The 15,489-nt window shown below is 33.1% G+C and overlaps 1 pseudogene; it reads left to right on the top strand.

The window, feature by feature from the left end:
* Window positions 1-4,673: 4,673 nt before the first annotated feature.
* LOC126744938 (uncharacterized) lies at window positions 4,674-15,035 on the top strand (annotated as a pseudogene).
* The last annotated feature ends 454 nt before the right edge of the window (window positions 15,036-15,489 follow it).

Raw genomic sequence — 15,489 nt, forward strand, 5'->3', positions numbered from 1 at the left:
ATCATCGTCACTCTTCATATTTGTGAACTCTTGAATGAACCATGAACCAACAACGCATCACGAACCGTGAACAAGTTTGTATGCTCTGTTCGTCAAATACACGAACTCACGAACTTAATAAATATACCTGGACTCTATTGGTGTTCTGTGCCTGGACTGCTAATGCATAGTGGCTATATACCCAAAAATGACCACTGCCTAGTGGCCGCTGGCCGCCATTTTTATTGTGGTTATATCCTTTTGATGTTGGTCACTCTGAACATTTTCAGTGTTGCCAACAAACAATATATTAAATAACGGGAATAGCTACATTCGAGTGAACGCTGGTTCTGGTTTCGGTTAACCGAAGTGATACCAACCGTATTCGTTTTACATTTAATGACGTCATTGTTTACTTTTGGTCTCTCATATCTCGAACCAGACCGGCGAGGTGATTATCTGATTTGGTTTGGATTTGTCCATATAATATATATAGAGGCTGATATTTCTACTTGCCATTTACTTCTTACTGGTAGCTTTTTTGGTATTTCTTTTTTACTAAAGTAAAAAATATCTACATACATTATATTACTCTCGGTTACTACACTGCAAAAATAAATGCAGGGCCTTTATTACTCAATAATTTATTTAATAGCCCTTTAAATTAGTAGGTATTTTGTTTTTAATTTTTAGATAATGATTATACACTTGACTATTTAAGACAGGTGGCAATGACGGGCCACTTTGCTCAGTTTGGTATAAATTCTGAAAATTTTGATGTTGCAACAATAAAAAGAGTTGAGAATCAGTCACATTGTCCGGAAGCATTAAAGTTAAAAGTAAAGTTTTAATATTAGCCCATGTCAATATGGGTATTTGACACATAACATAAATATAGCAAGAACCATAACAAATAAAAAAAGAGCAGAACCATTGCATTCGGGTGGTTTGGTATTGGTTATGCGTTGACGTCATTATTTGTAACCAAATACGTCAAAGATTGACGTATTTGGTTAGTTGTGTATTTGGTGGTAGTAGAACTACCAGTAGTGGTAGTAGAACTACCACCAAAATGTACTATTTCTAGTGGTCATTTAATTTTCATTGAATTGGCAGTCCAGGGCTGGGATTCTAAAATCACGACTCGATCTCGATACGATCACGACTTCGAATTCGATTGCGACTCAGTCGTGACGACAAGGGTGATTATAAATTTCAATCGTCGGCTAAACTCGTTTTATTCGATTTGATTTAGGTTTCTTGGTATATATTTGTTATTTTCCCTAATATTTGACAGATGGAAACGTGAATTGTCTTTTCTATTGATAAAAAGTAAACTTATCTACTAAGAATTTTAATTTATTTTGTTAATTTTTTTCGCCGTCGTGTTTTTTTATCTCTTATATTTGAAAAATTATAGCAGTAGTTTTGCTAATTCCAAATTTAAAATCTTGTCCAATGCTTCTTTGGTAATAATCTGTGGCATAAAATCTTGACATACTAAAACTGCCCATTCAATGATAACTCTACTTCCTTAACAGAAGGTTGTGGAAAATAGGGTCGAATTAAATCTATTAGTTGTTGTGTTTAAGAAAGCTTCTTGATATACTAATGAAAACCCTGATATGAAACAAATAGGTTTAAAAAAGGATGCTGTCACATGAGGCACGTATTAAAAAGGAAGAAGCTATATCGTCTGGTGCATAGGGTAATTACGCCCGTTTGCCGACCGGCCCCAGTTTTCGACCATTTCAGATAAAAATCGTTAAAAATAGGAATACTGAAACATACTAAATGTGTTGAACTCCGCCACTGGGTAGCTAAATACCCATATACAAGATATTGTCGCCCCCTAGCGTTGTAAATTTAAAACGTCAAATGTCAGAATTTGTTCAGTATTCTATATATATTATTTGATTTTTGGAGGCAGTGTTTTTAACTCTTTCCCTCTAATCTCTTATTGTTTGTGTGTACGTTGTTTAACGGTAAGTTGAGCTTATTATACGTTGTATTGGCTTTTCATTGTTTTGGCTTAGATCATTTGCTTTTTGGCTAGAATTTTTTCATTTTGTGCATGCTTGTCTTAAATTCTTGCTTTCAGTTAAAGTAATATGAGCGATACAGGGGGGGGGCGGCCCCCCCTGCCTAAGGTAAAAAGTTCAGAGGAATGTGTTGTAGGTAATGCTGGTATTCTTCAAGATTCTACAAATACCAAACTTGAAAAAGAACCAATTCTTTATTCTCAAAGTGATAATGGTCCATTTTTAGTTTATCTGGAATCCACTGAAAAAGTGGGCTTCAGTATAGGCAAGTTTAATAACATAAAAATTGCTAGAGATATCTTTAACCTGAACCTTAATGATGTAAAAAAAATTAAAAACAAAGGCCTAAATAGAATTTCCGTAGAATTCATTAATTATCAAGCAGCAAATAACTTTGTAAAAAATAAAACTTTACTCAATAAAGGGTATAAAATTTTCATTCCTTTTAATTTTGTGACATGCAAAGGGTTAGTCAGGCAGATAGATTTAGAAATAGGGGAAGGAGAACTCTTAGAGTGCTGCAAAACAAATAGTGCAGTTGAAATTCTTGAAGTCAGGAGATTGAATCGTAGAATTGTTAAAGATAAAGAAACCGTATATGAACCTACTGGGTCAGTCCTCTTTACTTTTAAGGGTGTTTGTCTTCCTAAATCTATAAATTTATATAGGCTCGAAAGACCAGTATCCATATATATATCTCCAGTAACACAGTGTTTTAGATGTTTGCGCTATGGACATACTCGTACAAATTGTAAAGGCAAAGAGAGGTGTTTTACATGTGCAGAGGAAAAAAATAACAATGAAGAGGAGCACTCCTGTTGTGAAATTAAATGCTTCTATTGCAAAAACCCACACAAGTCAACAGACAAAAGCTGCCCAGAGTACACCAGACAGAAAAATATTAAGGAACTAATGGCTTTCGAAAATATTACCTTTTATGATGCTAGCGAAATCATTAAAAAAAACTACATCTCAAGAGATGAATTTGTATATCGTCCTACAGAATTCCCAAGCTTACAAAATATAAACAGACAAGACCCTTCAGAAAATACAATCCAACCATCACAGAGACGCACACAACATGCAAAAACAACACCTATAAAAAGATCTTTTCAACAAGTTGTCACTGAAAACAATAGAAAAAAACGCATAATCCATAAGGGTTATGACAAAAAAGCACATAATGAACATTTAATGTTTCCCAATTCAAGACCTCAAAAAGAAACTAGAGCACCCATTTTTTCACAAATTTCAGAAAATAATTTAAATACATCATTGCCTAGTACTAGTGCAGTTCACACTTATAATTTACAAGAACCTCCTTACCCTGATGATGTCAGGCATATTATTAATGCAATCTTAAACACCTCAGAACATAATAAAAGATTAATCCAAAGTATATTGTACAACCAAAACCTTGACATGGATATTGATCCCAGTTTTCAATCCGATTCAACCTAAAAGTCTACCTTGCTTCACACCCTTATGTTAAATAGAAATAAACTAAAAATTATCTGCTGGAATCTGAGAAGTTTAAATTCCAATAGGGACAATTTAATTAGCCTTGTGCATAAAGAAAGTCCCGATATTGTTTTAATAAATGAATCATGGCTAAAAACTAACGACACCTTCAATCTAAATACATATGTTACAATCAGGCAGGACAGACATGACGGTTATGGGGGAGTGGTCACCTGTATTAAAAAAAATCTTATTTTTAAGGAAATTGAAACTTTTTCATCAGACAACACACAATATATAATAGTAGAGATAGGTAATTTACAAGTTGTCAACTTCTATTGTAATTCACATAACAATATATCTATTGAAGTTTTAAGTAAATTGATTTCTTATAATGCTAAAAATATAATAATCATGGGGGATTTTAACTCCCATCATCCCTTATGGGATAAAGCTACACCTAATAAAGGTGGTAGAATTATCAGTGATTTTATTCAAGATAATGAACTTGTGATTTTGAATGATGGCTCACCAACTTTGTTCCAACTAGCCCTTGCAACACCAAGTGCAGTAGATTTAACTTTGGTAAGCGGAAAATTAGCTACACAAGCGACATGGAATGTTATTAAAGACTGTGGTAACAGTGATCATTTTCCCATATGCGTTATTCTTAACGATAACGGTGATGTTAACTTACATAATAATATTGCTAATCCTTATAATATCAGAAACTTCAAAAGGGCAAATTGGGAAGCCTATCATGATAAACTCTTAATACAGCTCTCAGATCTTAATTATAATCTGGATTATGACCAATTGATGTCTATAATTTTTGAGGTTTCTGAACAAGTAATTACAATAAAATTGGTTGGAACACCTATGAAGAGGGGTAATCCATGGTGGGATGATGAATGTACATCTTGGGTTAGAGAAAGAAAAAATGCCATAACAAATTTTAATAATGCCCCATCTACAGAAAACTATATTATGGCTAAAAAGACAATTGCAATAACTAGGAAAAAACTAAAACATAAAAAAAAAGAAAAATTCAAACTTTTTTGTGGCACTTTAAATAGGAATTCGAGTATCACATATGTTTGGAACAAAATTAAAAAATTTAATAACAACTCTAAAATAAGTAGATTTAATCACGTAATTTCAGATAATTTTAAGCAATCCATTTTAGACAATATGTCAGTTATAAATATAGACCCCAGTTTCAATCTGGTTCCGACCAATGGAGATGACAATTTTTTGCTTTTTTCCTTAAATGAGTTAAACCTGGCCTTAAATAAAAAGAAATCATCTGCACCAGGTATGGATGATGTATCCTATCAAATGTTCAAATTTCTGCCCTTTAAAGCTAAACAAATTCTCTTAAATATCTACAATAAAATCCTAATGGGAGGGGAAATACCGATATCCTGGAAAAAATTCAATGTTCTTAGTATTTTGAAACCAAATAAAAACCCAATGGACCCTGACAATTATAGACCAATTGTATTGTCATCATGTGGTGCTAAAGTTTTAGAAATTATGCTCAAGAATCGTCTGGATTGGCAACTGGAACATGATCTGAAATTTTCAAATAGACAGACAGGTTTCCGTAAGGGAAAGGGCATATATGACAATATTGCATTTATCACATCTTATATTAATGATGCATTTCTTTCCTCTGAATCAGTTATAGCAGTCTTTTTAGACATAAAAGCAGCATATGATAATGTAAACATCCATAAAATGTATAATACTCTACAAAACATGGAAGTGCCCAGTCATATGTGTAATGTAATCTACAAACTTTTTACACACCGACTTCTGTATTGTAGGAGCAATAATGGGTCATTCTTGGGCCCAGTGCTGACAACTATGGGTCTTCCACAAGGCTCCCCTTTGAGTACCATCCTATTTAATATTTATATAAAAAATATTTTTGACTTAAACCTGGGGGATGCATTTGTAATAGGATATGCCGATGACTTGACAGTAATAATCAAGGGCAAAAACGTAGCTACAATGATTAATAAAATTAACATTGCCCTGGAACGCATAGATTTATATCTCCGGGAAAACAACCTATCCTTATCGATTAATAAGTGTGAAGCAATGTGGTTCACTAGAGGGAGAAAAAGTGTCACCCCACCTCCCATACAAATTAATAATTCAGTTATCCCCTTTAAACAAAACGTCAAATATTTGGGAATAGTATTGCAAGAGAATCTAAAGTGGCCACCTCACATCTTAAAAATTAAAAATAAAGCAAAAAAGTCACTGAACGTCCTAAGAGCATTGTGTAGAGTATGGTGGGGTGCAGACCCAAACACCCTCTTGACTGCCTTTTTTGCTTTGGTACAATCTCATCTAGATTTCGGTTCGATATTTTTTAAACCATGTGCAGGAACGGCTCTGAATGGATTGGACGTGGTGTTTTACGAGGGCTTACGCATATGTATGGGATGTATGCGCTCTACGCCCAGAGTGGCATTGTTAGCGGAAGCATCTATGATAGACCCAGAATACAGGAGAAAACTACTGGCTTTCAAACTAATTTCGAAATTTTTATTAATTACAAATCACCCTATTATTCAAATCATAAATAATATTAGATCTAAAATAATACATAGACCTGAGTTTTGGAATAACAATAAAACTCCATATCTAGTGACTGCATTTCAAAGCTACAGACCATACATAACCTTACTCTATAGAGGAGAAAAATTTCCATGTTACGAAATCCCCTTAAACATTCTAAGTGGGTCTCTAAAAATTATAAAATGTAACTTAATAAAGGGAGATATTATGACAGGAAATAAATTTATAGACGAAACCAACAACTTAAAAATCCGCTATACATTTATTTATTCTGATGCTTCAAAAAAGGGCAAGAGGGTGGGATTTGGCATATCTATCCCATCCTTGAACTATAGATTCTCGTCACGTTTGCCGGATAACCTTAATATTTATAAGGCCGAAATAATTGCTATTCATGATGCTGTAGAAACCGCTATCAAGCAACAAATCAAGAGAGCAATAATATTTTCAGACTCAAAAGGTGCAATTACAAAGCTCAGTGGCTCTTTTTTTACAGCAAACTCTGAATATTGGGTTCTTAAAACTAAAAGATTAATTGCCATGACTAACAACAATGGCTATGATATTAGACTGTCTTGGATCCCAGGACATTCAGATATACCAGGCAATGATGAGGCAGATATTCTGGCCAAAGTGGGAACTGATTTAAACATCCCTAGAAGAATGCTCTATGATATTCAGGATATATTCAACATTCTAAAGCAGGAAATAATAAATACATTTAGGGACAAGTGGAAAATTTTAGTGTTAAACCATCATCGCAGATATGCTAGGGTACAACCCACATTTACCAACAAAAAATGGTTTGCTAACTTGAACTATAAAGACAGAAGACATATCACAACAATTATTAGAATGCGTACAGGACATTGCTTGACTAACTCCCACCTTTATCGAATTAACATAAAAGATAACCCTTTGTGTGATTGTGGTTTATGGGACGACTTGGACCATATTTTCTTTGAGTGCCCAATTAATCGCGTTATTAATTTTGACCTATATAAGATCTTTGTATCAAAGAAAGGAGATCACCATTATCTATGACTGACATCTTATCTGCTCCGGACGATGAAACAATAGAGATAATCATGCGATTCATAAACATTAACCAGATTAAAATCTAAAGCTCAACTTTCCAATAACCTTGAATTATCCTATAATCCTGCCTTAATTGCTTGTTTTAGTGCATTGGTGTGGTCATATATTCCCTCTGTTGTATCACTAATATTCCTCCTGTTTTACAGCCTTAAATAGAAACAGAATACGCCTAGAGGCCCAACCATAAGTTGTATTTCCTTATCAAAGAGTTACAGTGCAGCAAAGTATCCTGAGACTCCTACATGGTCCAGAGCCAGATAAAGTAGGATCTCACACAAATCGGGCTGGCAATTGCCTTGCAGCAGAGCCATCAAGTCAACAAGACAAGACAAGACAAGACATATATATTATTTATTATATATTCTATATATTTGTGTTCTGTGCAGTATTCAGTTATTTATCCTAACGACAACATGTAGCCATTTTGTGTAAAATTTTTAGTGCTACAGCCTTCACGAAATAGTAAGTAGAATAGTATATGTTCTTGAAATGTGTAGTTTTTTGGTTATTGCTGGACATGCAGTTTATATAGTTTATTAAAAATATAAGTTAAAAGAGATTTTTTGAATCATGCTTAAAATTTCCGAGTGTAAGGTGAACTGGTATTAAAAAATCGGATAAATCCACTTTCCGACCGACCCGGTCGAAAAATGGGTTTGAAATTTTAAACTATTTCTTCTTTCTTTAGACAATTGGTTAAGCGTATTGTCTATTTCACTCTTTTTTACTGATATGTGATATATGAAGAATATTTCTACCAGTTTCCGACCATACTTTTTTAGCGCCAAATTTAAAATTTTATTGAAGTGGTCGATAAATGGAATTTTGCTAACCAGTTAACGACCATTATACAAATACATGTCGGTAGAATTATGTTATTTGCTTTGTTTTGTTAATTTAACGCATCTAGTTATAAAAAGTTTAAGAATTTTGAATGAGTAATGCATAAATCCCTTTTTATGCAAACGTAGTCGCAAGCCCGGTATTTTTGACCTGAGAGAAGAACACGATGAGTTTAGTTTAGTTGGTACGGTCGAGGCGTTCGGAGAATGGGCTTGTGAATTCGTTCTGCTCATTACGGATTTGTTTATTAAATTTAATTTGTTCTTTCTTGTGAATTTATTTAATAGAAATAAATCATAATATCTGAAAGTGAAAGCGTTGATTGAATATTTGGGAAGATACGCAACCTTATGGGCTAAAACGTGACCGCAAATATGCGTGAAAAATAGATGGCGATTCTCTCCAGTATGCGCGAAAATAATTTCGTCCGTCGCTTCTCATTAGTAATCGGCCGATCATCCGAGTCGTGTGGGAGAGTTTTTGCACAGGTTCGTGTTTGCCGTATTGCAATTTGGTAGTTGTTAAAAATTTTTCTTGGATATAATCACAAATAGATATATATATGTAAATGTGTTTAGTTTGTGAGACGATGGCTTCTTTAGGCAAAATTAATCAGTGTGCGTATATTAATTAAGACTTTGATTTATAACAACCTAATATGGGAATCTCAAAATCTTATTAGAAAATCTTTAAAAAAATCTAATTATAAACCTCACAGAAAATTATCTATTTTATCTACAAAAATCAATCCGAACTCTTAAAAATACTGTCTCTTCATGTCTATGAGAGCCATTTTCTCTTTTTCTTTTTTTTACTTTAAGAAAATTTTAAATCAATATATTATGTTTATGGTCTTTAGTGTTTTAAGTATTTTCAATAATTGTTTTCATGATGAAATTCATTCATGAAAAAGATAAAAATAAAGCCTAAAAAGCCTTTAAAGTTATTGAGAAACTGGTTATAGTACGAATGGTAGCTTTCCTAATTAAAAAAAATAACATATTAAATGAATGTCGAGTAATGTTTTCATTCCTGGAGAGATTATATTTGAGCTTGAAGAAGGTCACTTTGCTGCAGCGGTATTCTGCGACTTCATTCTTCGAACACTTTGACTGTGTCAACCATGGAATATTGCTCGGTAAGCTTTCTAGATATGGGTTTAGGGGAGTTGCTCTAGAATGGTTAAAATTTTGTTTTGTTAGACAGAAAAAAGTTTGTTTGGCCAAATGGCAGTTTGTCTGAACTTTGTGTAGTAAGCAGGGTTCGTTTCTCGGTCCTATTTTATTTCTATTGTATATAAATGACCTGGGGTCTCTCCAGATAAGAGGATTCTTCACTATTTTTGCAGATGACACCACTATCTTATGAACAATAATAAAAGCACATTAACCTAGAACAATTTCTAAAGATTTATTAATGATTAAACAGTGGTTTGATGCTAATTTGATGTCTTTAAACATAGATAAGACTAAATTGTTAAGTTTTTATGCTCAGAGCAGTTCATGATTCACAACAAAAAATTGGAAGTGAATAATTTTAACAGATTTCTTGGAATTGTTATCGATCATAAACCTAAGTTTTATGGAGATATGTCAGGAGGCAAAAACTGGCTAGACGATGTTATGCTGTTAGAATGGTTTTAAATGAACTGAGATTGATATTTTTTTTGTCGAAAGTTGGAACTTACTTTCATACAAAAATACCTACAGTATGGAATAACATTTTGGAGTTGCATTAGTAAACGGCTTTTTGACTCGATGTTTGTTTTTAAAAAACAAGCCATTAAATATATGTGTCATAAATCTCCACGGGACATGCAGACCCCTATTTAAAGATACTTTCCTTGTGTTGCTTGTTTATTGTTGAGTCTGCTTGACTAATATACAAAAAATATAAATTGTATCTTCAAAATAATGGCTCATTAAAACATTATAATATCAGAAAAAAATACAATATTCCAATGCCCATCCCGAAAAGTGAACTAAGAATTCTCTTATTTACTTGAGCATAAAAATTTTTAATCATTTTCCAAATGTCATAAAAGTCTCCTCGCTTTAAAAAGTCCTTAACGAAACTTCTTAAAAGCAAATATTTTTATAGCATTAGAATTTTTTGAAGATAGTTAGGAATAGGCCAATAGTATATAATTAGTTTTTAGTAAAGATGTAAAGGTTAGAATTTGTGATGTTACTCTAAAAAAATTTTAAGTCGTCTTGCTTTGAAATTGAAAATACATTTTGTGTTTATACTAGTATGTTGAACCCACAATTGTGTATTGTTTTTAAATTATGTGTTAGTAATATGTCGATTAATGTGCCTATTTTATATCATAAAAGTACCATGTCAACAAGTAGGTACCATGTATTTATGAATAAAGTATGTTTTGAATTTTTTGAAATTCGAAATTGTATTTAAAAGAGAGAGAGGTATATAATATTTAATAGGGATGATTCCAACTACTAGCTAGAAATTACCTCGTTGATAAAGTAATTAAAAGGGTTATTCAAAACTGCAGGTGGCCAACATGGCGTCGACAAGAAGAAACAAAGTTGATTATGACTCTCTAAAGAAGGAACGTCGTATTTAAAAGTTAAAGATGTTAACTTGTAAATGAGAGAAAGTGTTTACAACAATGTATAAATGATTTTATTTTATATTTTCAAATAACGCCAGAAAAAAATAAAAAAACCATTTTGCCAAATTTCACCTTTTTCCTGAATATTAGGAAGTATTTGGCATTTTTCCAATTTTTAGATTGCATTTATTCAATCCTGTATAATCGCAGACATCCTGTGTAATCGCGATGAGACCCTTCATACTGTTAAACAAAATATTTCTAGTTTTAACTTTTTCTAGTTTTAAGAAGTAGTAATTAAGTGTTTGCCTGTATTGCAAATTAAAATGTGGCCTATTTTCTATATTTTATAGTGTTGTTACACCCTTATTCAAAACCTTTTAAATTTTGCGATTTTATTTTTACATTAATTTCAGTTAAAGGTATCTATTTTTTAATATTTTTGTCCAAAAAAAGTGTACTTCACAGATCTCACTACCCTACACAGTTTTTGAGATATTGGCTGGTTTCACAAACCCGTATTGTCAAAAATCACATTACGGGCTACTTTTTGCAATAAATTATTCACTCTAAAAAACTATAGTATCGTATATAGATATTAAATCTTTAATTATTTAATTTACTCTTTATATTTACGTGAAACCTACCTATATCATCACCTTTATTTAATATTTTTGTTAATTTTCTAATTAATAAATAAAAGCTTATTGAATTTTTCTTTTGTTTTTATTTATTTATTTTTGTCTCAAAAAAGGATTTTGGTAAGTAATTTATTATTTGTTAATAAAATTTAAGTTGTAAGAGATAGCACCTTCCAATACATTACTTGACCACCACATTTATCTAGTTATTTATGCGAGATCACAGCGCATTTAAATATCGGCAATAACAAAATAAATAAAAGCGCCGTTATCATCATCGCCCTTGTCTTAAAAAAATAACAAAACGGCCGGGCGCCCAAAGATTCCCGCGTCGTTAAACTGCAAATGGTCAATATAGCGCCGACAAAGAAAAACAAAGTTGATGATGGCTCTTTAAAGACAGAACGTCATATTTTAGGGTAGGTAGGTGTCATCGTATAGGCGAGAAAAAGTGGTCACAATAATTTATTCATTTAATAAATACTTTTGTCATATATTTTGAAATAACGCCAGAAAAAAAATAAAATGATTTTGCCAAATTTCAGTTTTTTGCAAAATTTAGGAAGCATTTAGATTTTATTATAAAAGGACACTATATTGCTCAACTTTCCTCTAATTGACCACCTCTATTGACGTCCTGTATAACCGTGATGCGGGGTCTTTAAACAAAATGTTTTTTTTTGTTACTAGGTATCTTTTTATAGTTTTAAGTATAGTTGTAACAACTGGTAATTGAGAATTTTCCTGTGTCGCTTAAAACTTAAAATATGGCCTATTTTCTATTTCTATTAACATCCTCACTCACAACCCCTTACTTTACAGATCTCACTAGGCTGCACAATTTTTCAGATATTGAATCACATGACAAAATGGGTTACTTTTTACAAAAAATTATTGATCAAGAAGTTATATTACCATCGGTATTAAGTCTTACGAATTATTTAAATTATTCTTTATAATATTTACGTGAAACCTACTTATATCTTAAAATTTGTTCCACATATTTTTTGTATATTAGTTTTTAGTTAATTAATTGCAACGGGCTTTTTATTTAAAAACTTGACCCTCTTGAACACAAAATGAAGGAAACATAATGTTTGTTGGAATTATAACTTGTATTAAACTTTTTTGGTAATTTTGTAAAAATAGCTTTTCATATATATTTTTGTATTAATTTTTGTCTCAAAAACATATTTTGGTAAATAATTATTTGTTTATAAAATTTAACTTTTAAGAAATTTCAATATGCCTCCACCCTTAAGTATATCACTTATCACTTGACCACTACATAAATGACACTGTGTTGTATGTTCAAAAAAAATAATAAAAACATAGTTGGCAGCATCATCCCATATCTTAAAAAAATATCCAACACGGCCGCGTAACCGGAGATTCCAGCGTCGTTGAAAACCTGACTCAAAGAAGCCAAAAGCCAGGTCCACGCAGCTAAAATAAATCGTTCCTAGATTTGACGCTTTGCGGCAGCACCACACGGTGCACGAAACTGAACGGCAATCCGATAGTCGACCGGGTACACTTTTTAACACAGGATTGCGTATCTTCCCAAATATTCAATCAACGGTGAAAGTGAGTTTATTCCGACATCAGAAGTGGGATCTAATTCACACCCACAAGACGAAGGACAATGGACTAAAATTTTGGAGGTGCAAAATCGTAATTTACTTGAGTTAATTAAAGCCGTTTAAACACCAGGACCAAGCAATAAAAATGTTACACCTCTTTTGCTCCCTAAATTTAATCCGGATGACGATACTGATCCCATTTCCTGGTGTTCTACAGTTAAGCTTTGTCTGGCAGATAATCCATTAGAAGGTAGTGCCCTTATAATTGCACTAAGCAAAGCTTTAGAAGGAAGTGCCTCCCAGTGGCTGTCGCAAGTGTGCTTCCCTGGAATAACATGGAACCAATTTAAGGACTTGCTTATTGAACGTTTTCGTGGTGTTGAAACAACAGCTGGTATGTTAATTAACTTACAGAATGATTCTCCAAAAAAACGGCGAATGCCTTAGTACATATGGCAGTAGGCTAATGACATCCATAATGTCAAGGTGGAAACAAATAAACATTGAAGAAATTGCTGTTTCAACTGTTTTAGCTCGTTTAGCAAAGTTTGACAGTAGATTACATCGTTTATCTTTTATCACGAAAATCACAACAAGGGCTGAATTTCAGCAAGAATTAAAGGCCATATCATACAGTAAACGAAAAGTTGAATCTTCTCTTGAGATAACAGAGAAAAAAAAAGATGAAATTTATGACTAGCATCAAATGTAATTTTTGTGGAAAAATGGGACACAAGGCCATTGATTGTCGATTGAAACGGGAAAAGAAGCAGCTATTTTTTAAAGGAAAACGTTCAGTGGTATGTTTTAAATGTGGGGAATACGGGCACTTCGCCTCAGTATGTCTAAAGAACAACGGCAACACGGCGACGACGACGGGACTCAAGAACAAGGATTCCGAAAGGCGAATTGATATGTGCGAGGTTGCGGCTCCATCAGGAGTGCTGATTCAATCCGGTGAGTCGTATTCATTTTGTTTTGATTCTGGTGCCGAGTGTTCTTTGATAAAAGAAATTATATCTGTAAAATTTTCTGGGAAACGAATAAATAAGCTTGTTGTTTTAAAAGGCATTGGAAATACTACGGTAAATTGTACCTTGCAGATATTATCTGAAGTTAAAATAAATAATTATTCTGTAGAGATTATATTTCATGAGTCACGAATCTGTTATGCATTTGGGGTTTGATAAAATACTGGATAAGCTCTACGATTATTACTGGTTTGAGGGAATGTCAAAATATGTTCGTAAGTTCGTTGATAACTGCATTACTTGTAAATTGTCAAAATCTCATTCAGGTAAAATTCAAGCCGATCTTCAACCTATTCCAAAAATCAGCATACCTTGGCATACCATTCACTTTGATATAACAGGGAAATTAAGTGGAAAAAGCGACCGCAAGGAGTATATTATAGTTATGATCGATGCTTTTACAAAGTTTGTGTCCTTGTATCATACTTTTAATATCGATACCGATAGTTGTATTAAAGCATTGAAATCGATTATTTCAATATTGGGCATTCCATCCAAGGTGCTTTGCAAGTAAAGATTTTCGTGAATTCTGTATGTCACAAAATATAGCTTTACACTTAATAGCTACGGGTTCATGTCGGGCAAATGGTCAAGTTGAACGTGTCATGAGTACTTTGAAAAATACGTTAACCGCAGTAGAAAGTAGCCAAAGATCATGGCAAGATGCTATTGGCGAGATCCAGCTGGCATTGAATTGCACGACCAATCGCGTTACTAAGGCTAGTCCATTAGAATTATTAATCGGTAGGGTGGCACGTCCGCTAGGGTTAGTATCTGTTAATAATGATGATGAAGTTATAATAGATATTCAGGGAGCTCGAGACCGTGCTTCGGAAAACATGAAAAAAGTATCAATTTATGATAAGGTTAGATTTGATCTTGGAAAGGCTAAAGTAGTTCGTTATAAAATAGGAGATCATGTGCTACTTAAGGATGAAGAGAGACATCAAACAAAATTAGATCCTAAATTTAAAGGTCCATTCGAAATAACAGAAGTTCTTGAGGGTGATCGATACACTTTAAAGTCATTAACTAATAAAAGATCTTATAAGTATTCTCATGATAATTTAAGAAGTATGCCGGGAAGTTAAGTTCCCGTGGAATTAGATATGTGTGATAATATTGAGGATGAGAATAATGAGTTGAAGGGTTCTCCTAGGATAGTTGACGTAAGTGGAAATGTAGAGTAATGGCAGAAGTAAATCAGGGCTAGTGGTTGCACCACATACGTTGTGCTGAAGTCGCAAGTGCACACTTGAATGTGTGATCATGGTGCGATGTGCGGTACAAGTTGTGGCGGGGACCTGGTCACCCGATGGTGATAGTGTTGCTCTAGAGCTAAAACGAGCATGTAATCGCTGTGGTATACAGCAAGAGCCTTGTGTATTTGTATAATTTGGGCCTGATAACTTCCTCATACGTCTACTATATAGTTTTATTGTTGATTTTGAGCTATATACTTCTTGACTTCATTATTTGAATGCACCTGTTGATGCTAAAGTTGATGTAATATAACAGAATCTCTTCATTCTAGGATCACCCGAGGACGTGTGTAAGTCAGGATAGCCGTGTCGGTAGAATTATGTTATTTGCTTTGTTTTGTTAATTTAACGCATCTAGTTATAAAAAGTTTAAGAATTTTGA

This window comes from Anthonomus grandis, chromosome 1 (genome assembly GCF_022605725.1).
Source record: "Anthonomus grandis grandis chromosome 1, icAntGran1.3, whole genome shotgun sequence".
Classification (NCBI taxonomy): Eukaryota; Metazoa; Arthropoda; class Insecta; order Coleoptera; family Curculionidae; genus Anthonomus; species Anthonomus grandis.